The 24,196-nt window shown below is 43.6% G+C and overlaps 1 long non-coding RNA gene across 4 annotated transcripts; it reads right to left on the minus strand.

Moving 5' to 3' along the window:
* Window positions 1-11,438: 11,438 nt before the first annotated feature.
* On the minus strand, window positions 11,439-24,196 carry LOC309526652. 4 transcript variants are annotated; one of them, XR_014216790.1, is made up of 4 exons: window positions 24,018-24,196; window positions 21,179-21,345; window positions 18,499-19,627; window positions 11,439-11,622 (listed from the first exon to the last, which is right to left on the minus strand). It is a non-coding gene; the product is annotated as an uncharacterized lncRNA (long non-coding RNA). The 4 variants fall into 4 exon arrangements; XR_014216791.1 differs by lacking the exon at window positions 11,439-11,622 and having other exon boundaries at window positions 18,388-18,726; window positions 19,601-19,627; XR_014216792.1 differs by lacking the exon at window positions 11,439-11,622 and having other exon boundaries at window positions 18,388-19,627.

The following is a 24,196-nucleotide window of genomic DNA, read 5'->3' on the forward strand; positions in this document are numbered from 1 at the left end:
AGTTTGAACTGGTCCAGACTGGTTTGAACCGGTTCAAACCGGTTTGAACCAGTCAAAGCTGGTTGGAACCTGTCTAGACCGGTCGGTATTGGTCCAGACAGACTGGTCTGGTTGGAGCCTGTCTAGACCGGTTGGAACCCGTCGAAGCTGGTTGAAATTGGTTCAGTCTGGTAGGAACCTGTCCAAGCTGGTTTGAACCGGTCTAAGCCGGTTGGAAGTGGTTCAGACTGGTAGGAACCAATCCAAGCCGGTTTGAGCCGGTCAAAGCCATACTGGTATGGACCAGTTCCAACCGATCCAGACTGGTTGGAACCGGTCCGAAGCGGTCAAAGCCGGTTGGAACCAGTGCAAGGCTGGTTGGTCTAGACCGGTTGGAACTGGTCCAGAACCGGTTGAAGCCGGTTGAAATTGGTTCAGCCTGCTAGGAACCTGTTGAAGCCGGTTGGAACCGGTCCAGACCAGTTTGAACCGGTCAAAGCTGGTTGGAACCTGTCTAGACCGGTCGGTACTGGTCCAGACCGGTTTGAACTGGTTGAAGCCGGTTGGAACCGGTCGAAGCAGGTTGGACTGGTTCAGTCAGAACTCATCCAGACCGGTTTGAGCCGATCAAAGCCGGTTTGAACCGGTCAAAGCCAGTTGGAACTGGTCAAAGCCGGTTGGAACTGTTCCAGACTGGTTTGAAGCGGTTGAAGCCGGTTGGAACCGGTCTAGACCAGTTGGAACTGGTTCAAACCAGTTTGAACCGGTCCAAGCCAGTTTGAACTGGTCCAGACCGGTTGGAACTGGTTGAAGCCAGTTGGAACCGGTCAAAGTAGGTTGGAACTTGTTCAGACTGGCAGGAAGCAGTTGGAACGGGATCAAACCGGTTTGAACCGGTTGAATCCAGTTGGAACTGGTTCAGACTGGTTGGAACCTGTCTAGACCGGTCGGTACTGGTCCAGACCGGTTTGAACTGGTTGAAGCCGGTTGGAACCGGTCGAAGCAGGTTGGAACTGGTTCTGACTGGCAGGAAGCAGTCCAAGCCAGTTTGAACCAGTCCAAGCAGGTTGGAACCGGTCTAGACCGGTTGAAACTGGCTCAAACCGGTTTGAACCAGTTGAATCCAGTTGGAACAGGTTCAGACTGGTAGGAACCGGTCCAGACCGGTTTGAACCGGTTCAAGGTGGTTGGAACCTGTCTGGACCGGTCGGTACTGGTCCAGATCGCTTGGAACCGGTCTAGACCGGTTGGAACCAGTCCAAGCTGGTTGGAACCGTTCTAGACCGGTCAGAACTCATCCAGACTGGTTTGAGCCGGTCAAAGCCGGTTTGAACCGGTCTAAGCCAGTTGTAACCGGTTGAAGCTGGTTGAAATTGGTTCAGTCTGGTAGGAACCTGTCCAAGCTGGTTGGAACCGGTCTAAGCCAGTTGGAAGTGGTTCAGACTGGTAGGAACCAGTCCAAACTGATTTGAGCCGGTTGGAACCAGTGCAAGGCCGGTTGGTCTAGACCGGTTGGAACTGTTCCAGACCAGTTTGAACTGGTCAAAACCGGTTGGAACCGGTTGAAGCCAGTTGAAATTGGTTCAGTCTGGTAGGAACCTGTCCAAGCCGGTTTGAACCGGTCCAGACCAGTTTGAACCGGTCGAAGCTGGTTGGAACCAGTCTAAGCCGGTTGGAACTGGTTCAGACTGGTAGGAACCAGTCCAAGGTGATTTGAACCGGTCCAGACTGGTTGGAACCGGTCTGAATTGCTCAAAGCTGGTTGGAACCGGTGCAAACCGGTTTGAACCGGTCCAAGCTGGTTGGAACCTGTCAAAGCCGGTTGGAACTGGTTCAGACTGGTTGGAACTGGTCAAAGCTGGTTGGAACCTGTCTAGACAGGTCGGTACTGGTCCAGACCGGTTTGAACTGGTTGAAGCCGGTTGGAACCGGTCGAAGCAGGTTGGAACTGGTTCAGACTGGCAGGAAGCAGTTGGAAGTGGCTCAAACTGGTTTGAACCGGTTGAATCCAGTTGGAACCGGTTCAGACTGGTTGGAACCGGTCCAAACCAGTTGGAACCGGTCCAAGCTAGTTTGAACCGGTCCAGACTGGTTTGAACCAGTTCAAACCGGTTTGAACCAGTCAAAGCTGGTTGGAACCCGTCTAGACAGGTCAGTACTGGTACAGACAGACTGGTCTGGTTGCAACCTGTCTAGACTGGTTGGAACCGGTCGAAGCTGGTTGAAATTGGTTCAGTCTGGTAGGAACCTGTCCAAGCTGGTTTGAACCGGTCTAAGCCGGTTGGAAGTGGTTCAGACTGGTAGGAACCAGTCCAAGCCGGTTTGAGCCAGTCCAGACTGGTTGGAACCGGTCTGAACTGATCGAAGCCGGTTGGAACCTGTCTAGACTGGTTGGAACCAGTCAAAGCTGGTTGAAATTGGTTCAGTCTGGTAGGAACCTGTCCAAGCTGGTTGGAACCGGTCTAGACCGGTTGGAACCGGTCCAAGCTGGTTGGAACCGTTCTAGACCGGTCAGAACTCATCCAGACCGGTTTGAGCCGGTCAAAGCCGGTTGGAACCGGTCAAATCTGGTTGGAACTAGTTCAGACTGTTAGGAACCGGTCCAAACTGGTATGAATATGGATAACCGATAGCGATATCAATAACAAACTTATACCTAACTTATCGTTATCGTTATCAATATTGATATCGAAAACGAAAACGATATGTATATGAATATTGATAATGATAACGATATCGATATTGATAACAATAACGATATCGATCCAACCGGCTACGACCGGTTCCAACCTTCTTGGACCTGTTTTAACGGCTGGGCGGGTTTAACACTGGTTTGAACTTGTCCAAGCTAGTTGGAACCGGTCTAGACCGGTTGGAACCAGACTGCGACTTAGAGGACAATGTCATATGGACAATGTAGAACTGATGGCAGTACAGTAAGCTTACTAGCCACATTCAACAACAGTACGGATGAGCCCCATAATGCTTTCCAGGCTGCGGTCTCTTTGACCTGCTGCCGCTGTCCAAGGTATTAAATGAAGCAAGTGCCTTTCCTGTCACCTGCTACCTGACCCTTTTAAACTGGAAATACCAGGGACTGAATTTAGGATGTTGTATGTTCAAAGTTTGTGTTCTGCTACTGAGCTGTGGTGGTAGCAGAAATTGAGCACTCTGCTCAGTCTGAGTGCCCAGCTTTTGTGCCCTTTACTGCCCACTGAAGCATTAGGCAAAAAAAAGCCTTTCAGGGGGGTTGAGGGGACCCCCCCCAAAAAACAGTGTGGACTGTGGCTAAGGGAGGATACAGTATAAACTGGAAGCAGAATCTTCTCTGTGCTACCTCTTCCAGCAATTCCACATACAGCGTAAACTTAAATCTCTTGCTTTCATCTGGCAAGGAAAGGCCTCATGCTTTTCTCTATAGGAAAAGGGTGGTCTACATGTCTGTCTGGCTCTGAGCCATCGGCTGCCTGCAGACATCATATCGTTTCACTCTTCCCTTGCATTTAGAGCGCTGAGGGAGGGGGAGGCCAGGTTAGAACGATGAGTGCAACCATTTCTTCTTTATAGCTCTCAAACCTTGATAGCTTCCAAAAGGAAATCTGCCAGAATGCTACTGTGAACCAACCCAGATTGCTGAATCCAATTCAAGACTTTGGGAGGTCATTTCATACGTGATGATGGAAACCTGTCTTGGCTGCGGTTTCTTAGTATTAGAAACCCAAAACAGAGCACCAGTGTCCGTCTGTCTACAGCAGCCTTTGCCAACCCGGAATCCTCCCAGATGTTTTGGACCACAATATCTATCAGCCAGCAGAGCCTTGCAATGACAAACCTAGACAGCATCTTAAAAAGCAGAGACATCACCTTGCCAACAAAGGTCCATATAGTTAAAGCTATGGTTTTCCCAGTAGTGATGTATGGAAGTGAGAGCTGGACCATAAAGAAGGCTGATCGCCGAAGAATTGATGCTTTTGAATTATGGTGCTGGAGGAGACTCTTGAGAGTCCCATGGACTGCAAGAAGATTAAACCTATCCATTCTGAAGGAAATCAGTCCTGAGTGCTCACTGGAAGGACAGATCCTGAAGAGAATGGATAGGTTTGATCTTCTTGCAGTCCATGGGACTCTCAAGACTCTCCTCCAGTACTATAATTCAAAAGCATCAATTCTTCGGCGATCAGCCTTCTTTATGGTCCAGCTCTCACTTCCATACATCACTACTAGAAAAACCATAGCTTTAACTATACGGAGCAACTAGAGGCTGCTTATTTTCTGACTTCATAATCTGCCACAAACAAATCCGATTTTAAGTGAATCTGCCACAAACAAATACGATCACCTCTTTCACTGGCTAGAGCAAGGGGAATCCTTCGATCGTTGGCACTCCAATAGTTGACACCTTTCCTCCCTTCTGAAAAAGGTCCCAGAGCTGCACTCTGCTGCATTTCACCTCCACTTCACCGCTGTTTGTACATCAAATCAGTTTAACATAATTTTGTACCACAGATTAGATAAAGGGACCCCTGACCGTTAAGTCCAGTCAAAGGTGACTATGGGGTTGCGGTGTTCATCTCGCTTTCAGGCCGAGCTGGCGTTTGTCCACAGAAAACTTTCCAGGTCATGTGGCCAGCATGACTAAACCGCTTCTGGCACAACGGAACACCATGATGGAAGCCAGAGAGCACGGAAACGCCATTTACCTTGCCGCCACAGCGGTAGCTTTTTATCTACTTGCACTGGTGTGCTTTAATCAGTTGTTTATCCCCTGCTTTTTATTGCATTTCCCTGTCACTTTCCTAGCTGCAAAAAGTGACAATTGGGTTTTTTTGTAAAGTGAATTTGTTGTGGCTTTAATTCACTTTGATTGCTCAAACCTAAATTTCCCACAAGCTGTTGGCAGTCTGGAGATGTCCAGAAACCCTGGGAATACAACCAATCAGAGACTTTGCTGGAAACATTTGCTCACATTCTAGCCACACAGAGTGGCAGTCAGTGAACTTCTGATGAGTACACCCACCCACACCTCACACAGTGTGTAAAACAACGCTGCAGCTCCCCCATTCCTCCAGCCCCAGTATACACAGCCAGCAATGAGCCTGGCACTGCCCATTCTCCAGGCATCCCTTTGGGAAGGTGATTAAATTACACTGCTGTCTTATGAGCACAACACAGAGAAAAAGGAAGGCAGGACTGGCTCTGTGGTGGTGGTGCACCTGACAATCTACCAGTGTTGTGGTAAAGGTAAAGGTAAAGGGACCACTGACCATTAGGTCCAGTCGTGGCCGACTCTGGGGTTGCGGTGCTCATCTCGCTTTATTGGCCGAGGGAGCCGGCATACAGCCATACATGTGGCCAGCATGACTAAGCCGCTTCTGGCGAACCAGAGCAGCACATGGAAACGCCGTTTACCTTCCCGCTAGAGCGTACCTATTTGTCTACTTGCACTCTGACGTGCTTTCAAGCTGCTAGGTTGGCAGGAGCAGGGACCGAGCAATGGGAGCTCACCCCATGGTGGGGATTTGAACCGCTGACGTTCTGATCAGCAAGTCCTAGGCTCTGTGGTTTAACGCACAGCGCCACCCGCGTCCCGTGTTGTGGGGCTTGCACCAAATCCTATAGCCTAGGGGTGGGAACCACACGCCCAGGGCAGGGTTCAAAACTCCCATTGTTCTAGGTGCATTTTGCAACAGGGAATTTTATTAGCGCGAGCAGTTTCTGAGCTCAGCAGAGCGGAAGGAAAGGAGGACCTTTTTTTCTGCCTCCCCACATCCAGCTACTCTCTGAAGACCTGGAGAAGAGACCCTCTTAAGAATATTAAAGGGGAGTGGGCAGGGGAAGGACTAGACCCTGTGAAAAATGAACATAGTACTTTAGCTGCAGTTCATTCATTTTCAGTTTTCTTGTTATTAAAAAAGTGTGCCTGGACATTTCGTTGTTGCATCCATAACCTAGGATTAAGGTGCCATTTAGCTCCTATGTTCCCTATGTCAGTTTCTAACACTGTCCCAGGGGCCGAATCTAGTCCTCTAGTCCACTCTATCCAGGCTTTTGGAGCCTTCCTGGGCCAAGTTCCTCTTCAGGCCACACCTCCTCTCACCTCAGTGAAGGCCATACCTTCACTGGTTTAGCTCCACACCCACCTCAAGTGTTTTTGCCTGGCTGGAATATGTCCTTGAACTCTGAGAATGCCTCCTGCTTGCCTGGTTTGAGTGATTTGTGTGTGTGCACATAGAAACCTCCAACTTTTGTGTGGCTGCAATAAGTTGACTGTATAAAAGACTCACAGCGGTGGTTGCCCCACCCACTTTTGCCAGAGTATAGCTCCTCAGTGGGCCCCCCAGTATAGAATTGCACTTACACCGCAGAATATATTTCCAGAAAGTAGCATTCTCTTCTAATTATTTGTTTAAAACAAATAAGTTCATTTTACATTTTCTTGGACAATGAGCCCCCTCAGCAAGCAACTTCCTCCAGAAAGCACTCCTGCCTCAAACCCAAACACTTATTTTTGAAACTGAAGGCAGCAAGGATTGGAGTTTATCCAAGGTACACATTTTGCCTTTGCAGAAGATGTGGACAAACACCATAGACAGGGCTGCTCACTATAGACAGGGCTGCTCAGATAGGACCAGGCAAGTGCAGTAATTAGGACGCCATCTTCCAACACCACATCATCCTGTTTATACAGACTTGTCTTCCGTGAGTACAGAAGCCGGAAACTTTATGGAGCGGGTGGGGCTTAAGACCACATCGATGTGCATAAGAAGGATTTTAAGATAATGCAGAACAGCAAAGAAACTAAATACAAGCATTCCTATACCTCTAAATGGGAAAGGACTGAAGCTTACTGGTCAAGCATCTCTTCTGCATCTAGAAGGTCTCAGGTTCAACAACAACAACATATACCCCGCCCATCTGGCTGGGTTTCCCCAGCCACTCTGGGTGGCTCCCAACAAAATATTATTATTAATAATAAAGCGATCAAACTTGTGTTGGTAGCTTCGAGAACACTGTCCAACCATCTCGTCCTCTGTTGTCCCCTTCTCCTTGTACCCTCCATCTTTCCCAACATCAGGGTCTTTTCCAGGAAGTCTTCTCTTCTCATCAGGTGGCCAAAGTATTGGAGCCTCAGCTTCAGGATCTGTCCTTCCAGTGAGCACTCAGGGCTGATTTCCTTCAGAATGGAGAGGTTTGATCTTCTTGCAGTCCATGGGACTCTCAGGAGTCTCCTCCAGCACCATCATTCAAAAGCATCAATTCTTCGGCAATCAGCCTTCTTTATGGTCCAGCTCTCACTTCCATACATCACTACTGGGAAAACCATAGCTTTAACAATACGGACCTTTGTCGGCAAGGTGATGTCTATGGGATAATTTAGGTAAAATGGACTTTGAATTTAACAACGTTTTAAACAATAATATAGCAAGTTAAATTTCATTAAGCAAGCTGGTTGAAACAGTTTGATCTCCTACTATCAGGGCACCTTTTTAAGGGCTGTGGCGCATCCCAGATTGCACCGGGCCTCGGCTGCCTGCCCCTTAGCCCATGCAGCAGCTGCAGCTCTTGTTTTCTCTGCGTAGGGAGGGAGGGTGGGGAAATCATTCTGTGGGTTAGGCAGTAGGATGCCGAAGTTGCGGTTTCAGGGGCCTCCTCTGCCAGAGACTGCCTGTGCAACTGAAGCAAGTCTTCTTTCCTTCTCACTTGCCATCCCACCCTCAGCACTTTTGCTGCTGCTCTGCTTTGATGAATAACTTTTGGGGGCTTCCCCCATCCCTTGGGCGAGGGTGGAGGAAGTAAAGTGAGAGAGGGAGTAAACATTCAGAGTCTGCCCCCTTTAGCATTTTCTCCCGGGTGTCGATAAACTGTCAGCTGAGAGAGGCAGGGGAAATCCTGCTAGACCACAGGCGGAGGCGGGCCTCCAAATCTGTGCTCTCTTTTGTTGTAAACAAAATCTGTCCTTTTCCCCTTATGGGGTATCCAAGAGCCCATACAGAGTCCTTACGTAGGTTCCCTATTGGTAGGAGAAGATAACAGAGGCCAACCAGAGAATATTGAAAAGCAAAGCAGCTAGAAAGCTTGATCTTTATTGATCTGTTGCAACAGGGTGCTCCCCTCACCCACGGGAGAGAAAGAGGAACCCAGAACAATGGCGCGCAAGGCCGTATAAAGACTTTTGAAGTTGCCACCCTGTAGATCAAGACCACCCCGAGAAACATCATACATACATCACAGAAGGGGTGTAACTTAGGACCACCCCTCAGATACATCATACCTACATCACAGAAAAGGCGGTCTAAAACAGAAATTTGAATGTTGTTTTTCTCCTGTCATTGTTTATCTCCTGTCTGGCAGGTTACTTGACTGGATACCCTGGGGAGCCTGGCCAGTCTTTTGTAATGATAAATACTTAGTAATGATAAATACTTAGTTCCTGAGTCAGGTTACAGGCTCAATCTGTTCAAACACAGACATACCCTTAAGACAGGATTTGTGAAGGAAAAGACAATGGGGAGGTTTTTCCATTTTCCTTGACCTTGCAGAGAAAACATTTGGTCAGTTTGGGACAGTTTGGGAATCAAAAATGGTTCCAGGTCGGTCTTCCTGTGCTGATGTATGTACGTGCTTGGTTGGTACACTTATGAACATTTAACATATATCTAGGACCTCAAAATTCCTATCACACTTTCTACAGCAGAAGAGCCCCAGGCACAATGAACAGGCAGAGGAGTGGTACAGACCAGTGTCACTAGGTTGGTTATGAGGTGTCCTACATTACCAAGGACAGTCCTCTCTTTGAGGGGGCCACTGTCAGGGGACATGTCGTCCTCTAATGGAAGGTGTCATCTCTTGGAACGGCTGGTTGGTCCAAGCCCAGTTTAGAGGTAAAGACCCCTGAGAAGGGAGATGCAAGGAGGAGACCTTGATGTTACCCATCAGCAGTTAGCAGCTCCTGGACCGGCTGAGCGAGAAATCTAAGGATGGGGAGAGAGATTTGATTCAGTTTGCATTTAAAGGCAAGACTACTCATTCTGCACTTCCCATATGTTATGTACTGAGTTGAATAGGATCCAAACTGCAGCAGTCTGATTGGTCCTAGAACAATAGGATCCAAACTGCAGCAGTCTGATTGGTCCTAGAACAATAGGATCCAAACTGCAGCAGTCTGATTGGTCCTAGAACAATAGGATTCAGAATGCAGCAGTCTGATTGGTCCTAGAACAATGCAGCAGTATGATTGGTTGGCAGGAACCACCCAATCCTGCTCCAGATAGAAGTGAATCCACAACCTGATTGGCTTACAGTAGAATTCCGGAATTAGCCAATCATGTGCAGCCCATTGTGTAAATAATGTATATAAAGCAGATACTGTGAGGGGACATTCATTCATTCCTCCTCACCACTATGAGCTGAATAAAGAGCATGAAATCACTTTGCGACTCTGAGTATATTTCACCATAACAATGCACGATGCAAAATATGGCCACTCCTCTAAAATTGGTACTTTTCTGAATTATCCAATGAAGTTCTCCAACCAAATGATGGTGTATGAAAACACATATTCTAGGCATAGCTGTCAACGTTTCCCTTTTTTTAAAGGGAAATTCCCTTATTCCGAATAGGATTCCTCGCGAGAAAAGGGAAAAGTTGACAGCTATGATTCTAGGGCAGGGTTTTTCCAAACCTGGGTCTCCAGCTATTCCTGGACTACAACTCCCTTCATCTGGGACAACCACTGGTCCTGCTAGCTAGGGGTGATGGGAGTTGTAGTCCAACAACAGACTGGAGAACCAAATTTGGGGAACCCTGTTCTAGGGAAAGGTGTGTGTATAAATGCACATATTACTGAAAGTAGGGTGCAAAAATCCATTATATTGTTTAAGAGTCCTGAAATGGGAGAATTCCCATCAATGTCCCCACAAGCATTATATTTTGGTGCCTGGCCCAAACTAAAACCAAAACAAACGTCTGTAATCCCCCCCCCAGCCCCTCCAAATGTCAATGCATATTAGATGACGCATGTGAAGTTTTGTTTTGGTATTTGCTGTGTGTCGCAATTCTTTCCAGCAGTTCTTTGACACTAACAGTCCAAGTCCATACATGCCTAACCAGAAGCAAGTCCTCTTGAGTTCAATGGGAATCTCTCCCAAGTAAGTGTGTGTAGGATTGCAACGTGAGCGCTCCTTATCAAAAAGATGTTATCATTGTTTCAACTACTGTCAAATCTCTGAGGGCCAAAGCAAGGCAAGACACACGAGATCCATGATAAGTTCTCCCTACATTTCAATTTTTTACCTAAAAGCTGGCTCATAGTTTTCTGGATTTTACTGGAGCGGCTGCACTGGGGAGGGAGCAGCAATTGAGCCTTTCCCACATGTTATTTTCCTGATATAATCCCCTTCCTTTCCCCACAACTGTTACTATTAGGGGAGGGAAAATAAAAAAATTCCTTCCAGTAGCACCTTAAAGACCAACTAAGTTAGTTCTTGGTATGAGCTTTCGTGTGCATGCACACTTCTTCAGATACACGCATGCACACGAAAGCTCATACCAAGAACTAACTTAGTTGGTCTTTAAGGTGCTACTGGAAGGAATTTTTTTATTTTGACTATGGCAGACCAACACGGCTACCTATCTGTAACTGTATTAGGGGAGGGAGTGAGTATAAGCATAATGCAAGTACAGGGTACATACACTTCAGGTTACATTCCGCTAACGCAGAAATAGTGCTTCAGGTTAAGAATTTTGCTTCAGGATGAGAACAGAAATCATGCTCTGGCGGCACGGCGGCAGCAGGAGGCCCCATTAGCTAAAGTGGTGCTTCAGGTTAAGAACAGTTTCAGGTTAAGAACAGACCTCCGGAACGAATTCAGTACTTAACCTGAGGTACCACTGTACTTGTGTGTTTTCCTATTCCCTTTTGTTTCACCCTACTTTTCGACTTTTTAAAATACTAGATTTTTGTTTTTGTTCGGAATAAATTGCATGATTCATTTCTGCCAGTTCCTTAATTGAAATTCCACTAGTCATCTTGGTCAGAAAAAAGAAAGTTGAGCTGTAGTAAAATCATGTTTTGTTTTTTCTTGGTTTGGTCACTCAGTTTTCCATAAAAGAGGAAAATATATTTTGACTTCTGCCAAGGTTTCAGAGTTATTGACTGTGCAAGTACCATCTTCACTTATTTTCAAAGGGATTTTAAAATTATTATTATTTCTCGTATTTGGCATGCCAGTATTTGATCACCATGCTTAACTGTTTTCAAGTGTTTTAACTTCACGATATTTATGTTCTTGTAAATCTCTTTTGATTTTGAATAATACATTTGTATTTAATTATTTCTGCTTACTGTTATTTAATTCTACTCAATGATTGTTTCGTTTCTGTTTTAATTCAATTGCTGTCTTTCTTTCTTTCTTTCTTTCTTTCTTTCTTTCTTTCTTTCTTTCTTTCTTTTGTGGAAAAACCCAAAAGATATGATTTGCAGTCTTAAGTATACTTTGCTGGCTTCCCACAGTTTTGCCATATATATTTCCTGTATATTACCATTTCTGAAAAGGAGTTGTAGTTTTTGTTCATAACTGCGTTGGAGTTCTTTGTCTTGTAACAGAGTCTCATTCCCTTGCCAAGTTTTCTCCCTGACGAAATCTAACTCCCACAGCAAAGATTACAAATTATAGTTGGCATATATCATGCTTTTTGTGCCACAAACCTTAATTTTTTTCAACAATACTATCAGAAACCATACATATTTGGATGGGTGGGGTGGAGAGAAGGTATCATTTCTGCCATTGGGATGCTGATATATCCAAATGCATTGTTGGCAATAAAAATACTTGCTTAACTTTTCTATAGGCTTATCAAGTGTTCAAAATGTTTTCTAGTTGTTTAGCCCCAGCAAGGAAGTCTAGCGTTATCTAGCCTCAGCCAAGGATGATGGGAGTTGTAGTCCAGCCAGGCAACTGGAGGGCTACAGGTTTCCCACCCCTCATATAACATACGACTACAAAAGTTGAGGCTGCTGAACACACTCTTGGGCTGGGGTGTTTTGTTGGGGGAGGTTGTTGCTGGGTTTGTTTGTTTGTATCTTGGTCTGTTTTGTTTATTTGTATCTTTATTTTAGATCTTGTTGTGATTTATTTGGAAATTGTTCAGTTTGGTTGTGCATTTTTTAATGTTTTATTTATTGTTTATGACTACTTTTGCTATGTTGTAGCTGTAGTTTTTTTCCATGTTGTAAGCCACTTTGGGGACGCGGGTGGTGCTGTGGGTTAAACCACAGAGCCTAGGACTTGCCGATCAGAAGGTCGGCGGTTTGAATCCCCGTGACAGGGTGAGCTGCCGTTGCTCGGTCCCTGCTCCTGCCAACCTAGCAGTTCGAAAGCACCTCAAAGTGCAAATAGATAAATAGGTACCACTCCGGTGGGAAGGTAAACGGCGTTTCCGTGTGCTGCTCTGGGTTTGCCAGAAGCAGCATAGTCATGCTGGCCATATGGCCCGGAAGCTGTACGCCAGCTCCCTTGGCCTGTAGAGCGAGATGAGCGCCACAACCCCAGAGTCGGCCACAACTGGACCTAATGGTCAGGGGTCCCTTTACCTTTACCTTTAAGCCACTTTGAGCATGCTTTGACCTGTGGAAAGGCGGCATACAAGAAAAAGGTACAGCAGTCTCCATGGATGCAGTGTCGCAAGCCCTTCTTAAGATAAACCAGTCTCTGGAGAATCTAACAAAGCAGACGGCTGAAAACACCAAGAAATTGACAGAGAATTCACAGAAATTGACAGATTTAACAACAAGACTTGACCTGAATACAGAATCTATAAACAGGCTTACGCAAGAAAATTCTGCCACACGTCAAATTGCGGAGGAAGCCAGAACTATTGCTGGAGAGACCCAGGAAAAATTAGAACCGATTGCCAGGAAGGTCTATGACCACGACGCAACTCTGGCATTGTGGGAACTACAAAGAAAAGAAAGGAATTTGAAACTACGATCAATTCCAGAGGACGAAGGAGACAATCTTACGGACTTTTTAACGAAAGAGTTTGCTGATTCCTGGGAAGATCTAGAGGAAGACGAATTTAAAATTACAACAGCATTTAGACTGGGCAGAAGACAGAACAGAAAGGCGCCGAGAGACTGTCTGATTACCTTGAGATCGAAGGAGGAAAGAGACAAAATTCTAAGACTGCACTTTGAAAAGGCCTTACAAATTGGGAACTCACCGATACAGATCTTTAAAGACATTCCTAAACATATTTTGGACTTGAGAGCTTCTTATAAGGATTTGGTTTACCTGTTGAAGAAGAACACCATTCTCTTCAGGTGGGAATTTCCACAGGGACTGTCTTTTGACTATAGGGGGAAGAAGGTGAAAATAAAGACGATACAGGATAAAGACAGGTTCCTGCAAAGAAATCAAGAAGATTTACAGAAAGGAACTGTAGACCCAATTGCTGAGCAAAAGAGTGTAATAGACATCCTGAACCTTTCGTTTGGACAGAATCTTCCACCACCAACAGAGGAGGAACAACAATTGGGAGCTGTTGGAGGAATACCAGAAAAATAACAAGATGGCCCTGCAATTCCTTAGCTGGAATTGTAATGGGATGAACAGTCCTTTGAAGAGACGACAAGTATTCCATATTTTGTACAGAGAACAACTGGACTTGATTTGCTTACAGGAAACCCATATAACTAGAGCACACAGGAGACTGCTTATGAATAAAAAATTGGGACAAGAATTTATTTCGTCGGACAAAGTGAAAAAAAGAGGAGTTGTAATTTATGTAAAAGAGAAGTGGGCTCCAAAAATGATGTTCAAAGATGAACAAGGAAGATATTTAGCGGTGGAGATCCAGGTACAAGGAGAAAAATTTTTGATAATTGGGATCTATGCACCAAATGAAGGTAAAGCAGAATTCTTCAAAAAACTCCATGAAACTTTGACGGATTATTTGGAATACAATATGATAATCATGGGAGATATGAATGGTGTAGTCTCTACAAACATGGACAAGACACAAAGACTGACACTTATTAAAGAAGGGAGACTCCCGAAGACTTTCTTCGAAATGACTGAAAATATGGACTTAATAGACATTTGGAGAACAAGGAACCCTCTTGAAAGAGAGGGAACCTTTTTCTCCCATGCAAAGATGACCTGGACCAGAATCGACCAAATATGGGTTACTAGTGGAATGGCTCCGAAGATTAAGAAGGTAGAAATCTGCCCAAAAACCTGTTCCGACCATAACGCCGTGAAGATGGAAATGAAATTTACAACAACTGGTCAGTTTAGATGGAGAATGAATGACACCCTATTCCGAGATAGAGAGATCCACATGAAGGCCCAAAAAACTCTAAAGGACTATTTTGAAATCAATCTAAAGGGCGAAGTGGAAAAAAGAGTGATCTGGGACGCAAGTAAAGCTGTGATGCGAGGATTTTTGATTCAACAAAATTCAATAAAGAAGAGAAAACAGAATGAGAAAAAGGAAAAAATTTTGGAAAAGATAAAAGAAGGAGAGAAAAAATTAAGATCAAAACCAAAGTCCCAGGAGATTTTGAGGGAGATTAAGTTGTATCAAACACAATATATGGAATTGATGAACCAAGAGATAGAATGGAAAATAAAACAAATGAAACAAAAGACATTTGAGTCGGCAGACAAATGTGGTAAACTTCTGGCATGGCAACTTAAGAAAAGACAGAAATTAAATACAGTCACAAGTCTAGAAGTGGATGGAAAAAATATATCTAAACCCAACGAGATAAGAAATTGTTTTGTGAGTTATTTTAAAAAACTTTATTCCCAAGGATTACAAAATGAAGAGGACATAGATAAATTCCTTAATAAATATGGATTACAAAAAATCTCTCATCATAGCAAGGTGGATCTAAACCAGAGAATAACAGAACAAGAGATAGAGGGTGCCATTCAGGACATGCAATTGGGCAAATCTCCAGGGCCAGACGGACTGACTTCCAGATATTACAAATCTTTAAAGGAATGGCTGATACAACCGTTAAAGGAAGTTTGTAACGAGATCTTAGAGGGAAAAAAGGCACCCGAATCGTGGAAAGAAGCATATATCTCACTCATACCAAAGACAGAGACTGAAAAGACTCAACTGAAGAACTACCGCCCAATTTCGTTATTGAATGTGGATTACAAAATTTTTGCAGACATTTTAGCAAAAAGATTTAAAAGAGTACTGATGGAGAAGATTCACAGAGACCAAGCAGGCTTTCTCCCAAAAAGACACCTCTCAGACAATGTTAGGAATATAATAGACATTTTGGAAAAGTTAGAGGTGAACATAAATACTAAAGCAGTTTTGATATTTGTGGATGCGGAGAAAGCCTTTGACAATATTTCGTGGAGTTTTATGAAAAAGAATCTTCATGGGATGGGGGTAGGACAAGGATTTGAGAATGGTATGGGTGCAATATATTCCGAACAAAAAGCTAAGTTGATTGTAAATAATGTAATAACTGAGGAACTTAAGATAGAAAAAGGAACACGACAGGGGTGCCCAATTTCCCCATTGCTTTTTATTTCGGTCCTGGAGGTGTTGCTGAACATGATTAGAGACGACCAGCAGGTTAAAGGTGTAAAGGTCGGAACCAAACACTATAAGTTAAGAGCGTTCGCAGATGACCTTGTTTTGACCTTGCAGGAGCCAAACACTAGTACAAAAAGAGTGTTGGAAATAATCCAACAATTTGGACAGGTAGCTGGATTTAAATTGAATAAACAAAAAACTAAAGTCTTAGGGAAAAACCTAACAGATATGGAAAAGAATAAGTTTCAAGAAGAGACAGGTCTGACGGTGGTTAAGAAGGTGAAATATCTAGGGGTTAATTTAACATCTAAAAATTTGAATCTGTATAAGGACAATTATGAAAAATGTTGGTCAGAAATTAAAAAAGATTTAGAAATATGGTCAAATTTGAGATTGTCAATGTTAGGCCGAATTGCAGTGATTAAGATGAATGTACTGCCTAGAATGTTATTTTTATTTCAAACTTTGCAGATTATTGACAAGATGGACTGTTTCAAGAGGTGGCAGAAAGACATTGCGAAATTTGTCTGGCAGGGCAAAAAGCCCAGAATAAAATATAAAATTTTAACAGATGCAAAAGAAAGAGGGGGATTTGCCCTGCCGGACTTAAAATTGTACTATGAAGCAGCAGCATTCTGCTGGCTGAAAGAGTGGATGCTCCTCGAGAATACAGATATCTTGGACTTAGAAGGTTTCAATAATGCATTTGGCTGGCATGCATATCTATGGTATGACAAAATCAAAGTGCATAGTGCCTTTAAAAATCATATTGTAAGGAAAGCGTTGTTTAATGTTTGGATGAGATATAAAGATCTGTTGGAAAACAAAACCCCTAGATGGTTGTCACCCTTAGAGGCTAAGGCCCACAAGAAAGTTAATATGGAGGTCGGATGGCCAAAGTATTGTGAGATCTTAGAACAGGATGGAGAGAAACTGAAATTAAAGAGCCATGAAAAATTAAAACCCAAAGTACAAGATTGGCTCCACTATTATCAAATAATGGAGGTTTTTAAACAAGACAGGAAAATTGGCTTCCAGGTGGAAAAATCAAAACTTGAGACAGAACTGTTAGAACCCAATACTAAGAATTTGTCAAGAATGTATAACTTGCTGTTGAAATGGAATACACAAGACGAAACAGTTAAATCAGTTATGATTAAGTGGGCACAGGACATTGGTCATAATATTATGTCTGCTGACTGGGAAAGGTTGTGGAACACTGGTATTAAATTTACGGCATGTAGTGCTTTAAAGGAAAATGTGATGAAAATGGTCTATAGGTGGTACATGACTCCAGTTAAGCTAGCAAAAATTTACCATTTGCCTGATAACAAATGTTGGAAATGTAAGGAAACTGAAGGTACTTTTTATCATCTTTGGTGGACATGCCCGAAGATTAAGGTTTTCTGGGAGATGATATATAATGAAATGAAAAAGGTATTTAAATATACCTTTCTTAAGAAACCAGAGGCCTTTCTCTTGGGCATTGCCGGCCAACTGGTGCCAAAAAAGGATAGAACTTTTTTCATGTATGCAACAACAGCAGCAAGAATACTGATCGCAAAGTATTGGAAGACACAAGATTTACCCACCTTGGAAGAATGGCAGATGAAAGTGATTGACTATATGACATTGGCGGAAATGACGAGCAGAATTCGTGACCAGGGAAAGGAGACTGCGGAAGAAGACTGGAAGAAATTTAAGATTTATCTTAAGAACTATTATAAACTTGATGAAGTTTAGAATGTCGAGATTTTACAGAGAGAAAGGGTTGCAGTAATATAAGATTAGATTAAGAAAGGACTATGATGAATTAGGATCGGAAAAAACATTTATAAGTTGCTATAAAATTTGGACATGAGGATGCAGAAAGGGGAGGTATGGGGAAGTCCGAGGAAAGAAGTTTATGAAAGGACATTTTGAAATTATATTTGTTTGTTTGTCTGTTTTTCTTTTATGTTTGTTTGTTATAAAAACTCTTGTAAAACCAATAAAAATTTTATAAAAAAAAAAGGAAAGGCGGCATACAAATAAAATCCATTATGGATGGATGGATTTATCCCTAATGTAAAATATCTTCGTCCTCTATTTGAGATTTCAGAAGTTCTGTTTTCATTCACTCTGATCAATTTTTGAAAATCACCCCATCTAGATTTTCTGCATTTAGTAACTACATCTGAGAAGTCTATGATACTCTGGTTAAACATCTGCTTCGTTATACTCTACTGAATGAATTGTAAGTATCTGACTACCTTTTCTTCTCTGTAAGAGGATGCATCTCGGCTCAAAATTTCATTTTTCAAGCTTGCTTTTTTTTTTTTTTTTTTGCATAGGCAGTAACCCCTTTCACTTCTTAATTTCTGTGTGCTAATAAAACTAGCCCCAACTTGTTATTTATCACAACTTTACTGCATCAGCATATACCAAACTTCACCCTGACCCCATAATCCCATCATCCATTCCTTTTCATGTTGATACCCTTCATATTTTGGGACGCTGGTGGTGCTGTGGTCTAAACCACAGAGCCTAGCACTTGCCGATCAGAAGGTTGGTGGTTCAAATCCCCACAACGGAGTGAGCTCCCGTTGCTCGGTCCCTGCTCCTGCCAACCTAGCAGTTCGAAAGCACCTCAAAGTGCAAGTAGATAAATAGGTACCACTCCTGCGGGAAGGTAAAGGGCGTTTCCATGCACTGTTCTGGTTCGCCATAAGTGGCTTAGTCATGCTGGCCACACGACCCAAAAGCTGTATGTCGGCTCCCTCGGCCAGTAAAGCGAGATGAGCGCCATAACCCCAGAGTCATCCGCAACTGGACCTAAGAGTCAGGGGTCCCTTTACCTTTACCCTCCGTATTACATCTGTATGATTTACTCACCAAACTTCAATACATTCAAGTTACGAATAGTCATAAGAGAAATGTTGCAAATAGCCTTGGCTTTCCTGTGTTAATATTTACAATTTTGAATGCAGCCAGGATGTCTGTGTCCCCCCACGGATGCTGATCTTTCTCAGTTGGGCTTCCTCTTATGGCACCTTTACCCCATCAGGGAGGAAGCAGCAGCAGTAAGCAGGGCGGGGTGGTGGAATCTAGATCAGGACCGTCTAGGGTGAAGGATGACAGCCTCCCTTCATCCACTCCATGGTCCGAATCCAGACCCCGCCTATAGGGTTCCTATTTAGGGAACTAAAACCAAGAATGCAAGAGGTCAGTCACATGCTTAAATGCCACATCTAGTTTTCACACCATACAAATCCAACACACTTTTAAACCACCGCATGGCTGCACTTCTCAGGAATCTTGGGGGACGTCATGTGCATTGAACATGCTTTAAATGTATGTTGTGGTTCTGCCCTAAGTGAATCCTGTTGTGCTTTTGGAGCAGACTTGTGCAAACTGTGAACCCACCAAGCGGAATGTAAACAAATCAGTCTCCTAAGCTTAAGCCAAGAAATAGTATTCTCTATGAAATTGAATATCAATATAGGCATCAAGGATTTGAGTTTAGATCACTGAAGAAGCCCAGAAAACTACCTTGGGAGTGTGCTACCTGCAAGCCCCAGTAAAAGGGCCCCATCGGGGGCAAACTGTGGCCTCTTGATTTCTTGGACTGCCAGGGCGAAACAGGTGCAAAACACTGGCACCCTGTCTACAACTTCATTAACATCCATCTACAACGTCACTGGCATCTCTTGGTATTGTGAACAACATCAAACTGTCAGTCAGTCAGTCAGTTTTATTGCACATAGCCAAAGGCTGCCGCAATGTACACAGAATCATTCAACAATTAAAAGAAAATATATTGGATTGATACAAAAGACTTAAAACATTTATATTATCAAAACATTACGTACTCTAAACAGAGCTATAAAAGTACTCCAATATACAATATACCATATACAATATACCCCAATATACAAGACATTAAACAATAAAATCCATAAGCCAAAATCATCACATGGCCACTAATATATCAAAAAACACCCTGTCTACAACTTCATTAACATCCATCTACAACGTCACTAGCATCTCTCGGTATTGTGAACAACATCGAACTTACCTTTTGTTGGTATCTTCATGAACTTACCTAAAAAGAGAAAGAAAACAAAAGACTTGCAAAATCCACTGAAATCAGACATTATAAGTTCATCTTAGGTTGTGTAGTTCGCAAGTCTCTGTGGCTTTGCATACGTTTGTGTGTTTTTTCTCAGAAGATTGATAAAGAATGCATTATCATTTTGGCAATTTCTGTGTGTATATTAGTCGCCAACGTGTTGCACTAGTTATTTACGGCATCTCACCCAGGCCTTTCTAAACTGGAGCTGGGTGGGGAATCTCAGGCCCAGGGACCAAATACAGAACTCTCTGTTTGGCCCTCATGACTCTTTGCCCCAATCCCTAGCCCCAACCGCACTGCTTTGCCTGACCAGATTGTGCCCTTAAAGTGATACCTGAGGAGAGAGAGAGAGAGAGAGAGAGAGAGAGAGAGAGAGAGGTGTCCCTAGAAACTGCTGACTTCTGCATGGATGGAACGGAATGCTGTCCTGTCACATTGTTCATTGTAAACCCTCAAAGTGTCCCTATTTTCCAGGGACAGTCCCAGATTTGCAGAAGCCATCCCTGATCCTGGAATGTCCTGCTTTTCTCCTCTTTTCATCGGATAAATGTTGGAGGGTATGGTGTTATGTGACCCCCAAGCCAAGGAGATAACTATAAAACCTTTAGAAGACACCTGAAGGTAGCCCTGTATAAGGAAGTTTTTAAATATTTAATGATTTGTTATGCTTTTATATATGTTGGAAGCTGCCCAGAGTTAAATGGGTGGGGGTATAAATAATAAAATTTTGATGAAGACGATGGAATAGGATGTCCCTGTTTTCATCAGAGAAATGTTGGAGGGTATGCCATTGCCCTGCCTATTTTGGCATCTGGCTGTACCCACCTGAAATATACTCAGAGTCGAGAGTGGATTTCATGCTTTTTATTCAGCTCATAGTGGTGAGGAGGAATGGAAGTTCCCCCAGAATGTCTGCGTTATATACATTATTTACACAATCGGCCCCACGTGATTGGCTAATTCCAGGATTCTCCTGTAGGCCAATCAGGCTGCAGATTCACTTCCATCTGTAGCTGGATTGGGTGGCTCCTGTGGACCAATCAGACTGCTGCATTCTGAATCCTATTGTTTTAGGACCAATCAGACTGCTGCATTCTGGATCCTATTGTTCTAGGACCAGACTGCTGCATTCTGAATCCTATTGTTCTAGGACCCATCAGAATGCTGCATTCTGAATCCTATTGTTCTAGGACCAATCAGACTGCTGCATTCTGAATCCTATTGTTCTAGGACCAATCAGACTGCTGCCTTTTGGATCCTATTCAACTCAGTATATAACACCACCCTTGCTAAATTGTTTGTGTTTTTGCTTCCTGCCTGGGACTGCCAAAAGCATGAGGATTGTCAAGCATGTCCATTGGGCATGGAGCATGCAAGCCAAGGTGGCAGAAACTGCCACCGCTGGTGTTAAATTTCCACCTCCGGTGTTTATATGTGTGTCATTTAGTGGCAGTGAGAGTAACCAAATTCATTGCGTTCCCAGGCCTGAATAAACCTCCTACACTTGCCACTTCCTCTTGCCTTATGCCAGCCTGCTGTAAGTCAGAGGCTGCGAGCACTCTAGGAATGACGGTGGCAGGCTCAAAGAGGTGGGTGGACTCTTCAGGGTTGGTCATAGTGAAAGTCTCGGTTTGACGCAGGTGGCGGCTTCCAGCAAGCAGCCTGGCAGAGCCTGTTAGGAGATCAGTCTGAAAGAGAGGGGAATGCCAAAGTGATGAAGATAGGCATGGCTTTGCTTTAAATCAAAACTGGTAATCCAAATGAAGGGCTCCATTTTATCCAAGCTTTTTAATACTTTTTAAAATAATAATTTTAATTAAATTTTCTAATTTTACATTTCGAATTAAACATATTTTATTATACCATACATTCATTGACTTTCCTCCCTCCCCTCCTAAGCTTCTTTTAACTTATTCACCATTCCTGCATATTTTAATATATCCATCTAATTTAATTTTCCTTTCTTACATCAGTTCAAAATATGTTGAATTACTTTAATACCGCCAGTGTTTTTAACTGTGCACAATTACTTTCAATATACTTGACAAAAAAATTCCACTCCCCTGTTCTTCTTGTTCTCTTATTCTACTTGTTAGACTTGCTAATTCTGCATATTCTATCGTCTTAATTTGCCAATCTTCCTTACTGGGGACCTCCCTCATTTTTGGGCTAAGAAGTTCCGAGTTGCTGTTGTTGCGTACTTGAATAAGTTCTTCTGAATCCTGGGAACCTCTGTCTGAACAATTCCTAACAGAAATGCCTCTGGTTTTGGCGGGAAAGTTGTTTTACACAATTTTTTTCATTTCAGTTTATATCATTTCCCAATATACGGTACTTTAACTGTTTTGCATGTCCACCACATATGGGAAAAAGTTCCTTCTACTTCTTTGTATTTTCAACGTAAGTCCGATTCCACCTTATGAACCTTAGCCAATCTACAATCTATGGATCATTTTCATGTACAGTGGTACCTCGGGTTAAGTACTTAATTCGTTCCAGAGGTCCGTACTTAACCTGAAACTGTTCTTAACCTGAAGCACCATTTTAGCTAATGGGGCCTCCAGCTGCTGCCGTGCCACCGGAGCCCAATTTCTGTTCTCATCCTGAAGCAAAGTTCTTAACCTGAAGCACTATTTCTGGGTTAGCAGAGTCTGTAACCTGAAGCGTATGTAAGCTGAAGTGTATGTAACCTGAGGTACCACTCTAATTCCCTTTCAGTGTATAGCATGCAGTCCCCTCTTGCAGCTGCTATTTACATTTGAAAAACTAGACATGCAGATCATATTCACAGTTAGTGTCATGACACCACGATGGTTAGATGGTTCATCTACCATTTTGAAAAAATGCTTCATTTGTTCATACTAAAAATAAAACATTACTCACGTGCTGCCACCCAGAAACAAGAATCCCTTACTTCCCATTGTTTAGCAATGACTCATCATCATCATCATCATCATCATCACCACACAGGGTATAGTGACCCTTTAAGTTCATGACAGACTTCTGTGCACATCCAATATCTTATTCTCCATAGCAAGACAAGTACCGTCTTTTTCGCTCTATAAGACACACTTTTTCCCTCCTAAAAAGTAAGGGGAAGTGTGTGTGAGTCTTATGGAGGCTGTGCAGCTATCCCAGAAGCCAGAACAACGAGAGGGAGCGCTGCACGTGGCTCTGTCCCTTCTCCCACCTCCTAGAAAAGCCCCCAAGAGCCGTGCTCCCTTTAAAGAGGGCTTTTCAGTGACGGGCTGCCCTTCTCCCTCCTCGGGAAAAAGCCCCCAAGAACCGTACACACGCTCCGCACGGCTCGTGAAAGGGAGCGCTGAGCAGAGCCTGGGATGCATACAGGCTCTGTTCAGCGCTCCCTTTAAAGATTTTTTCCCCCTTGCATTCCCCCCCTAAAAACTACGTGCGTCTTATGGTCAGGTGCGTCTTATGAGCGAAAAATATGGTAATATATAATACCCTATTTACTTGTCTAAAGAAAAAGGAAGATACTGTACTAAACCATCTAACCACCTGCTTGCTCTCTTGGGCCACATCCTGAGCCCACGATGGAGGGAGGGGCTTGTGATATTGACGCCCCAGTGGACAGAGAGTGGTTTAGTTTGCAGAATTAATTTGGGAGAGTGTCTGCACCACCCACCCACCTTTTGGCATCAGTGTCCACCATTTCCTTCCTTTCACAGCCTCAGCTGCGTTACCTCTAGCAACCTCTCCACCATTATTATTTTTTTGACAAGCTGGTTTTCATTTTGATTTTTATTTCTTAGGGTCACTTATTCTTTGAATTCCATCCCCACCCTCAGAGATCTTATAAGTGCAAACCTACACAGCTGCGTAGCTACGCACAACAGCACATGCTGGTTTGTAGTTGCTTTTCTAATTCCATTTTAAAAATTTCAATATCTAGCGCAAATAACCATGGAATCACAGCGCAAATAACCATGGAATCACTGCCACACAGCAAGGTATGACGTGGCACCACCTTCAGAAGGTGGAACGGGGAAATTATTACTTATTAAATTTGTATAGGTAGGTAAAGGTAAAGGACTCCTGGATGGTTTAGTCCAGTCAAAGACAATTATGGGGTTGTGATGCTCATCTCACTTTCAGGCCAAAGGAGCTGGCATTTGTCCGCAGATAGCTTTCCGGGTCATGTTGCCAGCATGACTAAACTGCTTCTGGCACAACAGAACACTGTGACGGAAGCCAGAGCGCACGGAAACACCGTTTACCTTCCCGCCGCAGCAGTACCTATTTATCTACTTGCACTGGTGTGCTTTCGAACTGCTAGGTTGGCAGGAGCTGGGACAGAACAACAGGAGCTCACCCCATCGTGGGGATTCGAACCACTGACCTTCTGATTGGCAAACCCAATACCCGCAAACGGCTCCATATGTCACCACTGATTCCACTATATACCAAACTGCTCCATATCTCACCACTGATTCCCCCCACTGCAAAATAATGTACTGTACAGGAAGCAAACCAAGGAGTTGAACATGTGTCAAGCAAAATGTCAAGGGTGTCTCTGAG

This window comes from Podarcis vaucheri (genome assembly GCF_965113315.1).
Source record: "Podarcis vaucheri genome assembly, chromosome: 2".
NCBI lineage: Eukaryota > Metazoa > Chordata > Lepidosauria > Squamata > Lacertidae > Podarcis > Podarcis vaucheri.